Below are 13,696 nucleotides of genomic sequence, written 5' to 3'. Positions count from 1 at the left end.
TGTCGGCTTAGTAACATTGCTACTTCAGAGTGTTCATGACTGTCTCGTTAGCTGCATGTAGCAATTGGAGTTATGAGGCGACACATTGCATTCATGCTATTGCCCTTTTCTGTATTGTTTCAAACCAACCAAAATCTACAACTTACTGCCCAATTGCTATGTGTTCCCTCAGGTGGGGGCGTGGAGGCTTAGTCTCAGTGGAATCATGTATATTCAATCCTCAAATTATTGCCTAACATTAGGAGGTTTATGTTCTCTTGACAGGAACAAAAATAATATTCCTTACTCTGCAAAGTGCAAGCTTTTCTTTGATAAAGGCCACTATAGTAATTGATATTAATAAGCCACAGGCCACAGAAAACCTCTGGGTCGCCATGTAGGAAACTCCCAATGAGATAATCTAATTACTTCCCAAAACAAATTACTTTCAACCAAAACAAATTACTTTCAATCACTCTGCAACAGATAAAATCAGCCAAGAAAGCTGATAACAGATGGAGACTGTGAGTTTATGCACCAAGAACTTCTCTCTTTGGTCACCTTTGCTGAATGACAATGGAGTGATAGAAGAGCACAGCCCTGAAGTATGTTACCATTCTATTTTGTTTGGATAAATGGCAAGGCCACACTACAGTGGAAAGAAAGGCAGTAAGGAAAGCAATGATGTGTTACATTTCCCCTTATAACACCCAGGGTGGGGAGAGGAATCTAGGTTTTTCAACATGTTTAAAGAACCAGACAGGAACTGGGGATATAACCTTTGAGAAAGCTGAAGGAGAAATACAGGAGAGTCAAATCCCTGCCTAGAGGATATTTGGAAGCTATTTAAAATCACATTAATTGAAGCCTAAATAGAATGCATTTCTCAGGTTGGGAAAGGTACTGCCAAGTCTCAACAAAGACCTGTGTGGTTAACAATGCAAGTCAAGGAAGCTATACAAAATAAGCTTATTTTTAAAAAGTGGAAGGTCTGTACCAATTATTTGACCAGGAGGGACTAAGATTCTGGCCAAAGAAACTTAAATCAATTCTTAGGCCCATTATGCACGACCGCTGAAATGGGTCACATGGAAAATGCGGAGGGAGAAGACGCGAAGCACACTGGTTATGCACAGGAGGGGGCGTGATGGCGGCAAAACCCAGAGTAACCGATTATGCACGCGGCGATCCCGGCGCCACTTCTGGTTGCGCCCCGGTCACCCGGAAGCTGCGCTTTCTTCCACGTTTCGCTGACGCGGCTTTTTCGGTAGCATGCACCGAAGCTGCGGCCGGTTGCAGCCAGCTCAGTGCATTATCGGTGATTTTAGTCGCCGCCATTCCACCCCGAATGTGCGTTATTCCCCCCGTGCATAATGGGTCAGACATGCAAAAAGAGATTGTAAGGAGTGGGTTGCTAAAAGCAACCTGACAAACAATTAACAGTTTTAAAAAATCTGGAACAGGAAATCAGACAGAGAAGCAATGGGAATAAAGGGATTACTAGAGGAAGATGGTGAAGAAGTTCAATGCTTCTGTGTTCATAGTGAAAAGTGTGGGACACATACCCATATATAGCCCGTATTTTCAAGAAGGCAGTCTGAGGAACTGAGTCACATTGAGGTGACCAGAAATTAATTTCTAGACCTACTGGGGAAATTATAAACTGAAAAGTCTCTAGATCTTGATTGCATACACCCAAAAGTTCTTAAGGAACTTAGATGTGAGATTGTTGATCTACATCCTATCACTAAATTCAGTCATTGTACCAGAAGACTGGAGAGTAGCAAATGTGACACCAGTTTTTAAGGTGGGATCTAGAGGGGAACTACGAAATTACAGCCCAGTCAGTCTAATGGCTCTTAATGAGAAGAAACTGTAATCATAAATAGAATTGTTACACATATAGAGGAGCAAAGCCTACTGAGGGGAAATCAGCATGGCTTTTGCAAAGGGAAGTCCTGCCTCACTCAGCTGTTTGGTTTAAATGGCTGACCCAAAACATCCTAAAGTCTGGTAAATGTTCAGAGGAGGAGCCTTCCCCAAGCATTGGTTCCCAAGCTCCCAAATGGCCCAAGTTTGGCCTGAGGTTCCTGACACAGTTTTTGCTCATCCCTAGCATAGTGGCCGAGTTTGTGGATGACCCAAAATTATTCAGGATGGTGAAGACCTAGGCTGACTTTGAAGACCTCTAAGACCGATTCCGTACTGGCAGTGCCACTCCACGTCGCTGCCTATATGGTGCTGCAAAGCTGTATGTATGCTCCACAGCTTTCTGTGTTCCTACAGTTCAGTATTGGTTAGTGTAAGTAATGGTACCAATCCTGGTATTTTTAGGTGGTGTCCCATCCAATTACTACTCAGTCCCAATGCTGCTTAGCTTCCAAGATCTGAGTCTGTAGGCACTAAGCAGAATATTCCATATTTTCACAAGCTATTTTAACAAAATGAATTGCAGCAACTTATTTATTTCCAAGATACCAGACAGAAAGACCCTGCCCCATGTACCAAGTAACTCTGAGGCAAGACTGGCCTTTACAGGAAGAAGAGCTGATAAAGGTTTTTTTTGTTTGTTTGTTTGTTTGTTTTTGTAGTGGTATTGATCAGCACTGAGTACCAAGGTCTTTTTGTCTGTATGCTCTCCCAATTACAAAAAAAAAAAATTATCTACAGGTTTTTGAAAATTAGATATATTTAATTTACATTATTGATTCTTATGAGCCTTTATTTTGGGTTGTTTTCTTCATGATGTTATATAGATGCTTTTTAATATAAATGTATCATATTTTAAAATGTTGCACATATTTTAATATTATCGTAATGTACACATTTTATTTCTGAACATGAAAATAACTATAACATTCACATATGTGAAGTTATTTTAACTCCATGGAAAATTCAAGTTTTTCTCCAAATACATGACAAGGCAAAACAAGAGTACTGAAGATAACTTCAGGTAGGTCATCATGTTGATCTGAAGTAGTAGTAGAATGTTTGAATCCAGTACCAGGTGATGGACATTTTGTTGGCTTTGAAGGTGCCACTTTGTTCAAGTGTATTGAAGAAAACCTGTTATTTCATAAGTGTATCTGCTTGTCAATTTTCTTACCAGTCCAAATTGTACACACTCAAATGATATTTCAAAGCATATATGTCTTTTGTTATCTGCCTTAATCAACTTACTTTGTTCTTATGAGTGACCATTTTAACCAGAATGCAGAGAGTAATTAACTAAGGGAGCACAGATTTGGATAAGCGGTTGAACAACAGCATTTTAATTACAATCTCTAAACTGTGTGTGCAAAAGAGGTCTCCCCCCGCCCTGGACAATAACAACAGTTATTAGCCTGTTCTTTCTCCTTTTTGGTCTGTTTACAACTTTACAAGTAAACAACTTACTTGTAAACAACAACATTATTCAGATATCCGTATATAATTTCTTGTCAAAGTAATGTGTTTGGGAACCATGGTTTGGATCAATCCAAATGAAATTTCCAGATATAATGTTCAGATAGCTATCATTCTTTTAGATCATCAGATCATCAGTTCCTTCTGCTTTGTCAAATAAGGGTTAAATCTGGCTGCCATTGGCAGGATGCTTCAAATGGCCTTTGACCTTCCATTCTTGACCTCAACTGTCCCTGAGCAACTAGTCATTGTGACAAACTTCACATTATAGCTTTTTGGAAATTGTAATCAGGAATATCACAACTAATTCCTTACCAATCTACAAACTAATCTACAAATGTTTAATTGTTCACCATGACCAAGTAGTTTAAATTGGATCCCTTCCTTTAAGGTTAAGATAATAAGAGAAGTTTCTGTAGTAAAAAGGCAGTGTAAGACCCTTTGGTCAAATTTATTCATCACAAAATTTAAATGCTGTGAAAACTGATACTGATTACATGCAATGGCATTCATAAATATTTTCCTCCCAACCTAAATATACAAAACAATTATACTTTCTGTGATATTTATTATTGATTCATTATTCAGTGCTTTAGCAGATACTAGCAAATAATGTAATTTTGCTAGTTCCTAATGAATCGTTTAATTTGTGTTATACCATTCTGAAAATACACTATAATGAATATTCTATTTAGAAATATTTAAACCATCAAGTACCAATGACTAGCTTTTAATAATATGTTGTTTTATGCACTATTGACAAAAACTATATGGTGACTTTTCAGATGGTAATTCTCTGTGTAAGCATAATGAAACATGAAATAATGGTAGAAGGGAATATAGTTAACTTTGGGACTTCCTCAAATGCACTACAGTTTTAGATCTAGCTTAACAAATCCTTCTCATCCTACTTTTCTTTGTGTGGATATATTCCATGTGCAGACTATGTTACTGCTTTGTCCCATCAAATAATGGATAGCAAATTCCTATGACTGGTGATTATTGGTCAACTTAGGTGTGAAGTGGTACCTATGTGATCCAAGGTGATTCTATCTATGACAAGGAACTACTCCCTCCCAAAGGGTGTTTTCATGTAGTTGCCATCAGCTGGAACTATATAGATGTCATTTACTTTAGCATCTAACTATAACTGATGACAACACCCAGGCAAATATTCCTTCTGGATCTCTCTTTACATTACGTAACCTAAGCTTTATAAAAAGTCAAATCATGTAAATTGCCTGTATAGGCACCTATGGTGACCAAAGTCCCTCAAATTAAGTCTCCCTAACCCCTGTTTAAGTGCTGGAGTAACATCTGCTGTTGCAACTTCTGATTATTTCTGACTATTTCCAGCCAATTCAAAATGTTCAGATAGCTATCATTCTTTTAGTTGTTATCATTAATTCCCCTCCTATCCTGGGACCCACATATCTAGTCGGCCACCTATCCTCATACAATCCTAGGTACCAAGTAAGATCATCAGGTGCCTGGGGGGGGATCCATTCATCCGCAGCCAGAGCCTGTTCATTTTCAGTGGCAACATTTTGGAACAGCTTGCCAGATGTGCTCTCTTTCTCATACTAGAAGGGGCAAAGCTGAACTATTTCTTCTGATTTTTGGTGGAGTTACTATTAAATGTTTCTGCCAGCTGGTGGTGATGTATGTTGTAGGTGTTGCAGTTGTAGCTCAGTGTATATTATTGTACATGTTTTTGCTATGCTTTTACATGCATTTGTAAGCTGCTTTAGGCTTTGTGGAAGGGCAGGATATAAGTATTTTAAATTTTAAATAAATAATCAAAAACTAAAGTGTACCTTAGAGTTGTCTGTATGCTACTGTTTCTACTCAGAACTCTTTTTACCTAGTCCAGCTGTGTCAAGGAAGAACAGAGGGATCTTTTTACTGATAAAGAAAGCTGCCAGGAATGCTTGCTTATTCCTTGCCTTTTCTTGAATTTCAAGAAAGAGAAAGACACAGCCTAATCAGCTGGGCTTTTTTCTTCCAAGGAAGATAAGTCACAGGCATAAGAAGTTCTTCCAGCTTCAGTAATAAGACGGAGTTCTTAAGAAGGCTTCAAGATACCAGATGAACAGAAAGGTTGATGAGCCAAACTGGAAAAGATGCTGGAAGCTGTGCTTAGCCTTGGATTTTTCTGGTATTTCAAAGTCAAATTGTAACCACAGTAGACCACATACAGACCGGACCATGATAAGTGTAACACATAGCCAACTTTTGTTGTTGATGTTGTTGTTAGGTGCGAAGTCGTGTCCGACCCATCACAACCCCATGGACAATGATCCTCCAGGCCTTCCTGTCCTCTACCATTCCCCGGAGTCCATTTAAGTTTGCACCTACTGCTTCAGTGACTCCATCCATCCACCTCATTCTCTGTCGTCCCCTTCTTCTTTTGCCCTCGATCGCTCCCAGCATTAGGCTCTTCTCCAGGGAGTCCTTCCTTCTCATGAGGTGGCCAAAGTATTTGAGTTTCATCTTCAGGATCTGGCCTTCTAAGGAGCAGGCAGGGCTGATCTCCTCTAGGACTGACCGATCTGTTCGCCTTGCAGTCCAAGGGACTCGCAAGAGTCTTCTCCAGCACCAGAGTCCAAAAGCCTCAATTCTTTGACGCTCGGCCTTCCTTATGGTCCAACTTTCAGAGCCATACATTGCAACTGGGAAGACCATAGCCTTGACTAACTGCACTTTATTTGGCAGGGTGATGTCTCTGCTTTTTAGGATGCTGTCTAGATTTGCCATAGCTTTCCTGCCCAGGAGCAAGCGTTTTTTAATTTCTTTGCTGCAATCCCCATCTGCAGTGATCTTGGAGCCCAGGAAAATAAAATCTGTTACCACCTCCATTTCTTCCTCATCTATATGCCAGGAATTCAGAGGGCCGGATGCCATGATGTTTGTTTTCTTGATGTTGAGTTTCAAGCCATCTATTGCACTCTCCTCCTCCACCCACATCAACAGGCTCTTTAGTTCCTCTTCACTTTCTGCCATTAGAGTGGTATCATCTGCATATCTGAGGTTGTTGATATTTCTTCCTGCAATCTTAATCTCAATTTGTGATTCATCTAACCCTGCCTTTCTCATGATGTGCTCCATATACAAGTTAAATAGGCAAGGCGACAGTATACAGCCTTGCCAAACTACTTTCTCAATGTTGAACCAATCAGTGATTCCATGCCTGGTTCTCACTGTTGCTTCTTGACCTGCATATAGGTTTCTCAAGAGACAGATAAGATGCTCTGGTATTCCCATCTCTTTAAGAACTTGCCACTTCTTAAAGATTCAGGATAAGGCAGTTATAATCTAAAGCAATTGGGGTCGGATGTATTTTATGCTGCCTTTTTTGGTTTTGGTTATGTTTTGGTTTTGATGCCTTTATTGGTTTTTATTATACATTTTTTCATATTGTAAGTTGTCTTAAGTAAAGGAGAGATGTTCATTGCTATATTTGTAATGTATTCATTTAAATATTTTGTCACTTTTTTCCACAGAGGAATCCCAAATGGATTACAGAAATACAAGAAACAGAAGTAGTTAAACAACTAATACTAGTATCAGAAGTCACTAAAAACATCTGTGCAGGTACAATCCACCAAACAGACCACCACAGGTCTCAGGCTGCAGGCCAAAAATCCTTTGGCTCTCATCTTTTGTCATCTGTCCAAGGTCTCAGCACCCCTGGCCATGCATCGCCTAAATACCAGCTGGAAGAAGAGGGGACATAGCCAGCCTCGATAGAATTCAGCTGATGCAAGCTTGTTGTTGGCAGGGTGTGCATATCTTTTTCTGTGTCAGTGCAATCCTGCCAACAATAATGTATAGATAAGTAGTGTTTTATGACCGTACAAAACTTGACTGCTATTTTTGAAGGCAACAGCCCTTCTGTTCTTTTCTGTGTTCTCTTCATTCTCAGATTGTTTGTTTTGGGCATTTGACAACCAGTTTGTTTGTACATTTACCTGGCTATAAGCTTTGGTTTATATGTGCTCTTTTAGGTTGAACTAGAGATTAGTGACCCCAGATAGTGTTTTCGCAACTTGTTTCTGGAAAAAAAAGAGAGATAGAGAGGTTTTCTAGTTGTCCGCAAATGAGCCTGATACCTGCTAGGTCAAAGACATTGCATATATTTGATTGTTTTAAAAGGCATGAACCAGGAACCATCGAGCACAATGGCAACCTACAATAGACTTCAGTCGAAGCAGATTACTGTAATTTACTTTCTTGCCTGTACTGATTCTTTTTCTGTTGTTGCTAACCAGCTAGGCTTTCTTCACATATTATATTCCAGACACTGGGTTTTATGTACTGGAAATCTTCTTAGGCCAGAATCATTATTTTTCACTGCAGTGAACATTTTGCTTGCTTTCAGCAGAAGTATATGTTAGACCGGTACCGATAGTCTGGCCAGTTTTGAGGTTGCTTATCAGTCTTAAACTGGTAAACTGACAGATTCAGGAGGGTAGCCAGGTTGGTCTGAAGTAGCAGAACAAAGTTTGAGTCCAGTGGCACCTTTAAGATCAACAAAGATTCATTTGGTATAAGCCTTCATGTGTATGCACACTTTTTGAATAAATTGTTGTTAATCTTAAAGGTGCCACTGGACTCAAACTTTGTTCTGGTCAACTGACAAATACTGAGGTTTTCACATTTGGTTTACTGAAAAGATTATGACCTGAAAGTACTCTAATCTCTGCTCTAACATCAAGATAGAAATGTAGTCTGTGTTCAGAAACTATTTTGAAGACTAATTTGATGTAGTATTAGTAAAACATACCCTGTAAAGGCAATTTATGACCATTATAAGTGATATTTCTATTAAAAGGGTATCACAATAAAACCAAAGAACTAAGATTTATGCCAATGAGAAAGGTGGGGTTAGATGAGTCACAAATTGTGATCAAGATTGCACGGAGAAATATCAACCACCTCAGGTATGCAGATGATACCACTCTAATGGCAGAAAGCGAAGAGGAACTAAAGAGCCTCTTGATGCGGGTGAAGGAGGAGAGTACAAAAGTTGGCTTGAAACTCAACATCAAGAAAACGAGGATCATGGCATCCGGCCCTCTCAATTCCTGGCAAATAGATGAGGAAGAAATGGAGGTAGTGGCAGATTTTATTTTCCTGGGCTCCAAGATCACTGCAGATGGGGACTGCAGCAAAGAAATCTGACTTCGCAACTAACAATAACAATCCTGAATCAGACCCCTGGTCCATCAAGATCAGTGTTGCCTTCTCAGACTGGCAGTGGTTCTCCAAGGTCTCAGGCCAAGGTCTTTTAGATCACCTACCAACTGATACTTTTAACTGCCAAGCAGAGGCTTTTCCAATGAGTTTAATGGAAATATCATGACCATTTCATAAGTAGCCTTGTATCTGGGGAAGATCTTTTCTTTGATTGAGGATTGAGGACCCAGCACTAAAGGGGTGGGGAAATGGAGAGGCTACCCACACAACAGAAAAGGTTCATCAGAAACCTTCTTGAAGTTGAAATGACTAAAGTTTTACTGGTTACAGATGACCAGAGGCCTGGCACAGCACAGGACATCAGATCCTGGCACAGTTTGACCTGCCTGCCAGAGGATGGGATGGCTGGACACAGGATTCAACATAAGGACAAGCTGCTTTGTGGATTCCCCTGCCACTTAATAATGAAGGTACTCTGACATCCCCTGAGCTGGGCATATCCTCTGGGCACATCCTCTGCAAGCCCTCAACCCCAAACTATCTTCAGAGGATCCCCAAAGGTGGAGGAAATGGGCACACAGTCCAGGAAGTGCATCTCCCCACCTTAGCAACTCAAGACCGCGTCCTCAGGCTAGGAATCTGGGTGTGACCATTGATGCCTCACTAACTTTGGAGGCTCAGGTCAAAAGAGTAGCTGGCCAGGCATTTTACCACCTTTGCCAAGCTCGGCTACAAGCACCCTACCTGTCCCCTGAACACCTGGCCACAGTGATCCATGCGATGATCACCTCCAGAATATATTTCTGTAACTACAATGGCCTTCCCTTGGGCTTGATCTGGAAATTACAGCTGTTTCAGAATGCAGCTGCTAGGGCCCTCACTGGAACACCTTGGAGGGCCCACATCCAGCCAGTGCTGAGGCACCTGCACTGGCTCCCAGATCTGTTTCAAGGTTTTGGTTTTGACCTTCAAGGCCATCCGTGGTCTGGGCCCTGTATATCTGAGGGACTGCCTGCTGTCCTATCCCCCCCCCCCCCCGCAGGGCCTTACACTTTCAGCTTTACTCAGAGCTATGGGTAAGGCTGGTCAGCCAGGTAGATCAGGGCCCCTCCCACAGAAGCGGTGGTAGCGAATTTGATCTGAACCCTCTTCCTCCCCCCCTCCTTTTAAGATGATTAGGATTTTATTAGTATGCCACTGTGTCTTATGGTTTTATGGGGAGGGGGTTGTAGTAATCTGTTTTAATTGTTAAAGGGTTTTTTACCAGGTTTTTAATAGAGGTTGTAACCCACTGCAAGCCTCTGGGGAGCGGCAGGGAATAAATTCAACAACAACAACAACAACAACAACAACAATAATAATAATGTTTCCCCTGAAAATGTATCCAGCGTACTGCTGATAACGCCAGAATGCAGTTGTGACAAAGAAGACAAAGAATTAATGCAAAGAAACACTGTATAAAGTTAACAACCTGACAAAAAACAAATTCAAACAAAGGGAGAAAGCCACAGAACCAAGGCTGGGCAAACCATAGGGAACACACCCTTCCTTCAGCCTCCCTGTCTAAGTCCTGCCCCAGCCAGGCCAGGTCAGGTCAGGCCAGTGCCTGATTGGTGAGGCTGGAGAAAGGGAGACTGTCAGGGCTTGTGTCACAGTGGAGGCCTCCAGAAAAACTGCCTGGCCTGTCATCAAAATGATGGCCCTATACCTGCATTGCTCTTCTGCCTACCCCTGCTGGCCTGCACGTAATGTTTCTTTTTCTACTCTCATTTGGTAGCTTGCACATGGTGTTAGTTAGGAAATAAGGTTAATCAACAAAGTCATTGGCAGCCACTTGGAAGAACAGTTATAGGATATAAGGGGAGAGCTCATTGTAATATCCTCCTCTCTTATGTGGCCAGGTGTATGCTTAGCCAAGAGTCAAAATTTGAGTCCAATAGCACCTTTAAGACCAACAAAGATTTATTCAAGATGTGAGCTTTCAAGTGTGAGCATGCACTTGAAAACTCACATCTTGAATAAATCTTTGTTGTTGTACTACTTTAGACCAACCCGGCTATCTACTTGAATGAGTCAAAACATTAGCTTTCCTTATGACTACCTTTCCAAACCACTATGTTGATAACCATCTGCTAAACTTTCTTTCCGGGTCTGACAAAAGGACCACAGAAACTGTAGTAAAATTTATTTCATTACATTAAATCTGAAATCAACTTGGCAGATTATATTCTGAGGAATTTGATTTAATTGGTATAGTTTATATATTTGATATTATTTGTTGTTGTTAGGTGCGAAGTCGTGTCCGACCCATCGCGACCCCATGAACAATGATCCTCCAGGCTTTCCTGTCCTCTACCATTCCCCGGGGTCCATTTAAGTTTGCAATTTGATATTATTAGTTGATTGTAAAACTGTTAATAGCTTTTCCCTTTTATTGTGTGATTATTCTGTATTCAAGAATTATGTTCGAATATGTATTGTAGTTTATTGATTGTAATAGTCTACTAGCCTGATAAATTCTAACAAGTCTTTATTCCTTATGGACTGTATTATTGAGAATGAAGAACACAGTTTATTATTATTGATTATATATCATCTCACTTTTCAGCCAAACTTTGCTCCAATTGGCTCATCTGAATAAAAGAGTAATACTAAGAAACATGGCTGTACAAATGCAATGCAAATGTTCTGTTAGCAGGAATTTTCATCAAAGCCTGAATGATGGATAGAAGTCTATTTGTTTCCTGCAGTTCCTATTTTACAACTCTACTGAGCTCCTGAGAGTTTGAGAGGGTGAATGGATATTGACATCAGAGCCCATAAAAATGGGAAACAACTCTCTTCTTACGTGTACAAAAAGTAAGCTGTTGTTTACAAACAACTAGGCCCCATTGAAGCAGGACACATTCAAATAGAAGGTACTTTTAAATCCTATTAATTTCATAGGAAGGATTTGAGCATGTGGTGCTTCCACAAAATCAATGGTGTTTGATTTATTGTGCTTTTAGTTTTTAATATGGAGCAGTATATATTTGGGAACTCATTATTTTTCTCCTTACTTACATATGGAGACACAGAAATGAAGGAAATGCCTGAAGCAGCAGACACGATGCAAGTAAACCAATGTGAACATAACTAGGCTAACAAAAGTTGCCTAAAACGAAATTCAATGGGGACAAGTGTAAAGTTCTGCATTTAGTTAGGAAAACCATTTACACCAATATGGGATGGGGGAGACTTGTCTTGGCAGTAGTATGTGCGAAAAGGATCTAGGAGTCTTAGTAGACCACACATTGAACATGAGTCAGCAGTGTAACTTGATGGCTAAAAAGGCAAATGGGATTTGGGGCTGTATCAAATGGAGTATCGTGTCCAGATCACAGGAGGTGAAGGTAGCACTTTACTCTGGTTCAGCCTCACTTGGAGTACTGTGTTCAGTTTTGGGCACCACAGTTGAAGAGGCATGAAGACAAAGAGGAGCATGTCCAGAGGAGGGCAACAAAGATGATGAGGGGTTTGGAGACCAAGACATATGAAGAAAGGTTGGGGGAGCTTGGTCTGTTTAGCCTGGAGAGAATAGAGAGGGGATCTGATAACCATCTTCAAGTATTTAAAAGGCTGCCATATATGGAGTAGAGTTGTTCTCTCTTGCCCCAGAGGAATGGACCAGACCCAATTGGATGAAATTAATGCAAAAAAAAAATCTGTCTAAACATCCGGAAGAAGTTCCTGACAGAGCGGTTTCTCAGTGCAACAGGCTTCCTCAGGAGGTGGTGGGTTCTTCAACTTTAGAGATTTTTAAACAGAGACTGCATAGCCATCTGACAGAAAAGCTGATTCTGTGAACGTTCAAGGAGGTGGCAGGTTACAGTGGATGAGCGATAGGGTCGTGAGTGTCCTGCATAGTGCAGAGGTTTGGACTAGATGATTCAGGAGATCCCTTCCAACTCTTTGTTGTTGTTAGGTGCGAAGTCGTATCCGACCCATCACGACGCCATGGACAATGATCCTCCAGGCCTTCCTGTCCTCTACCATTCCCCAGAGTCCATTTAAGTTTGCACCTCCTGCTTCAGTGACTCCAGCCAGCCACTTCTAGGATTCTAGGATTCTAGGATTCAATCTATGATTCCATGCAGAGGTAATAAATGATAAATGGCTTACTTAACCATTGGTGCTCAACACAAAGGATAAAGCCAATGACTGTGAAAGATAACCACTCTAAGCTAATATGCAAAGTACCTTTCTTTGTTGTTGTTGTTATGTGCGAAGTCGTGTCCGACCCATCGCGACCCCATGGACAATGATCCTCCAGGCCTTCCTGTCCTCTACCATTCCCCGGAGTCCATTTAAGTTTGCACCTACTGCTTCAGTGACTCCATCCATCCACCTCATTCTCTGTCGTCCCCTTCTTCTTTTGCCCTCGATCTCTCCCAGCATTAGGCTCTTCTCCAGGGAGTCCTTCCTTCTCATGAGGTGGCCAAAATATTTGAGTTTCATCTTCAGGATCTGGCCTTCTAAAGAGCAGTCAGGACTGATCTCCTCTAGGACTGACTGGTTTGTTCGCCTTGCAGTCCAAGGGACTCGCAAGAGTCTTCTCCAGCACCAGAGTTCAAAAGCCTCAATTCTTTGACGCTCGGCCTTCCTTATGGTCCAACTTTCGCAGCCATACATTGCAACTGGGAAGACCATAGCCTTGACTAAACGCACTTTTGTTGGCAGGGTGATGTCTCTGCTTTTTAGGATGCTGTCTAGATTTGCCATAGCTTTCCTCCCCAGAAGCAAGCGTCTTTCTTTAATACCGGAGAAATCTAGAGAGAAATATGAAGAAAATGTTGTGTAAAGCTCTATTTGGCTTAAAGCTCTATCTAGTGGACAAAACTAGAATAACAAGGTTAACTGAACAATTTGTGCCTTGCTAGGTTGACTCAAATTTTTTCCATGGAAGGAGAAAGAAAGAAAGAATTTTATTTAACAAATGTTATTGTTCCTTCCATGGTGGGAAATAGGGAAAGTACTGCAACATTTTGTTTTGCTAGGAGTTAACATTTTGTTTTGCTAGGAGTTTTCTGATACTGTCATACAATGTTTGCAATGGAAGCAGCATTCATGCTGA

This window comes from Paroedura picta, chromosome 2 (genome assembly GCF_049243985.1).
Source record: "Paroedura picta isolate Pp20150507F chromosome 2, Ppicta_v3.0, whole genome shotgun sequence".
Classification (NCBI taxonomy): Eukaryota; Metazoa; Chordata; class Lepidosauria; order Squamata; family Gekkonidae; genus Paroedura; species Paroedura picta.
Note: the sequence above shows the minus strand (reverse complement) of the source record.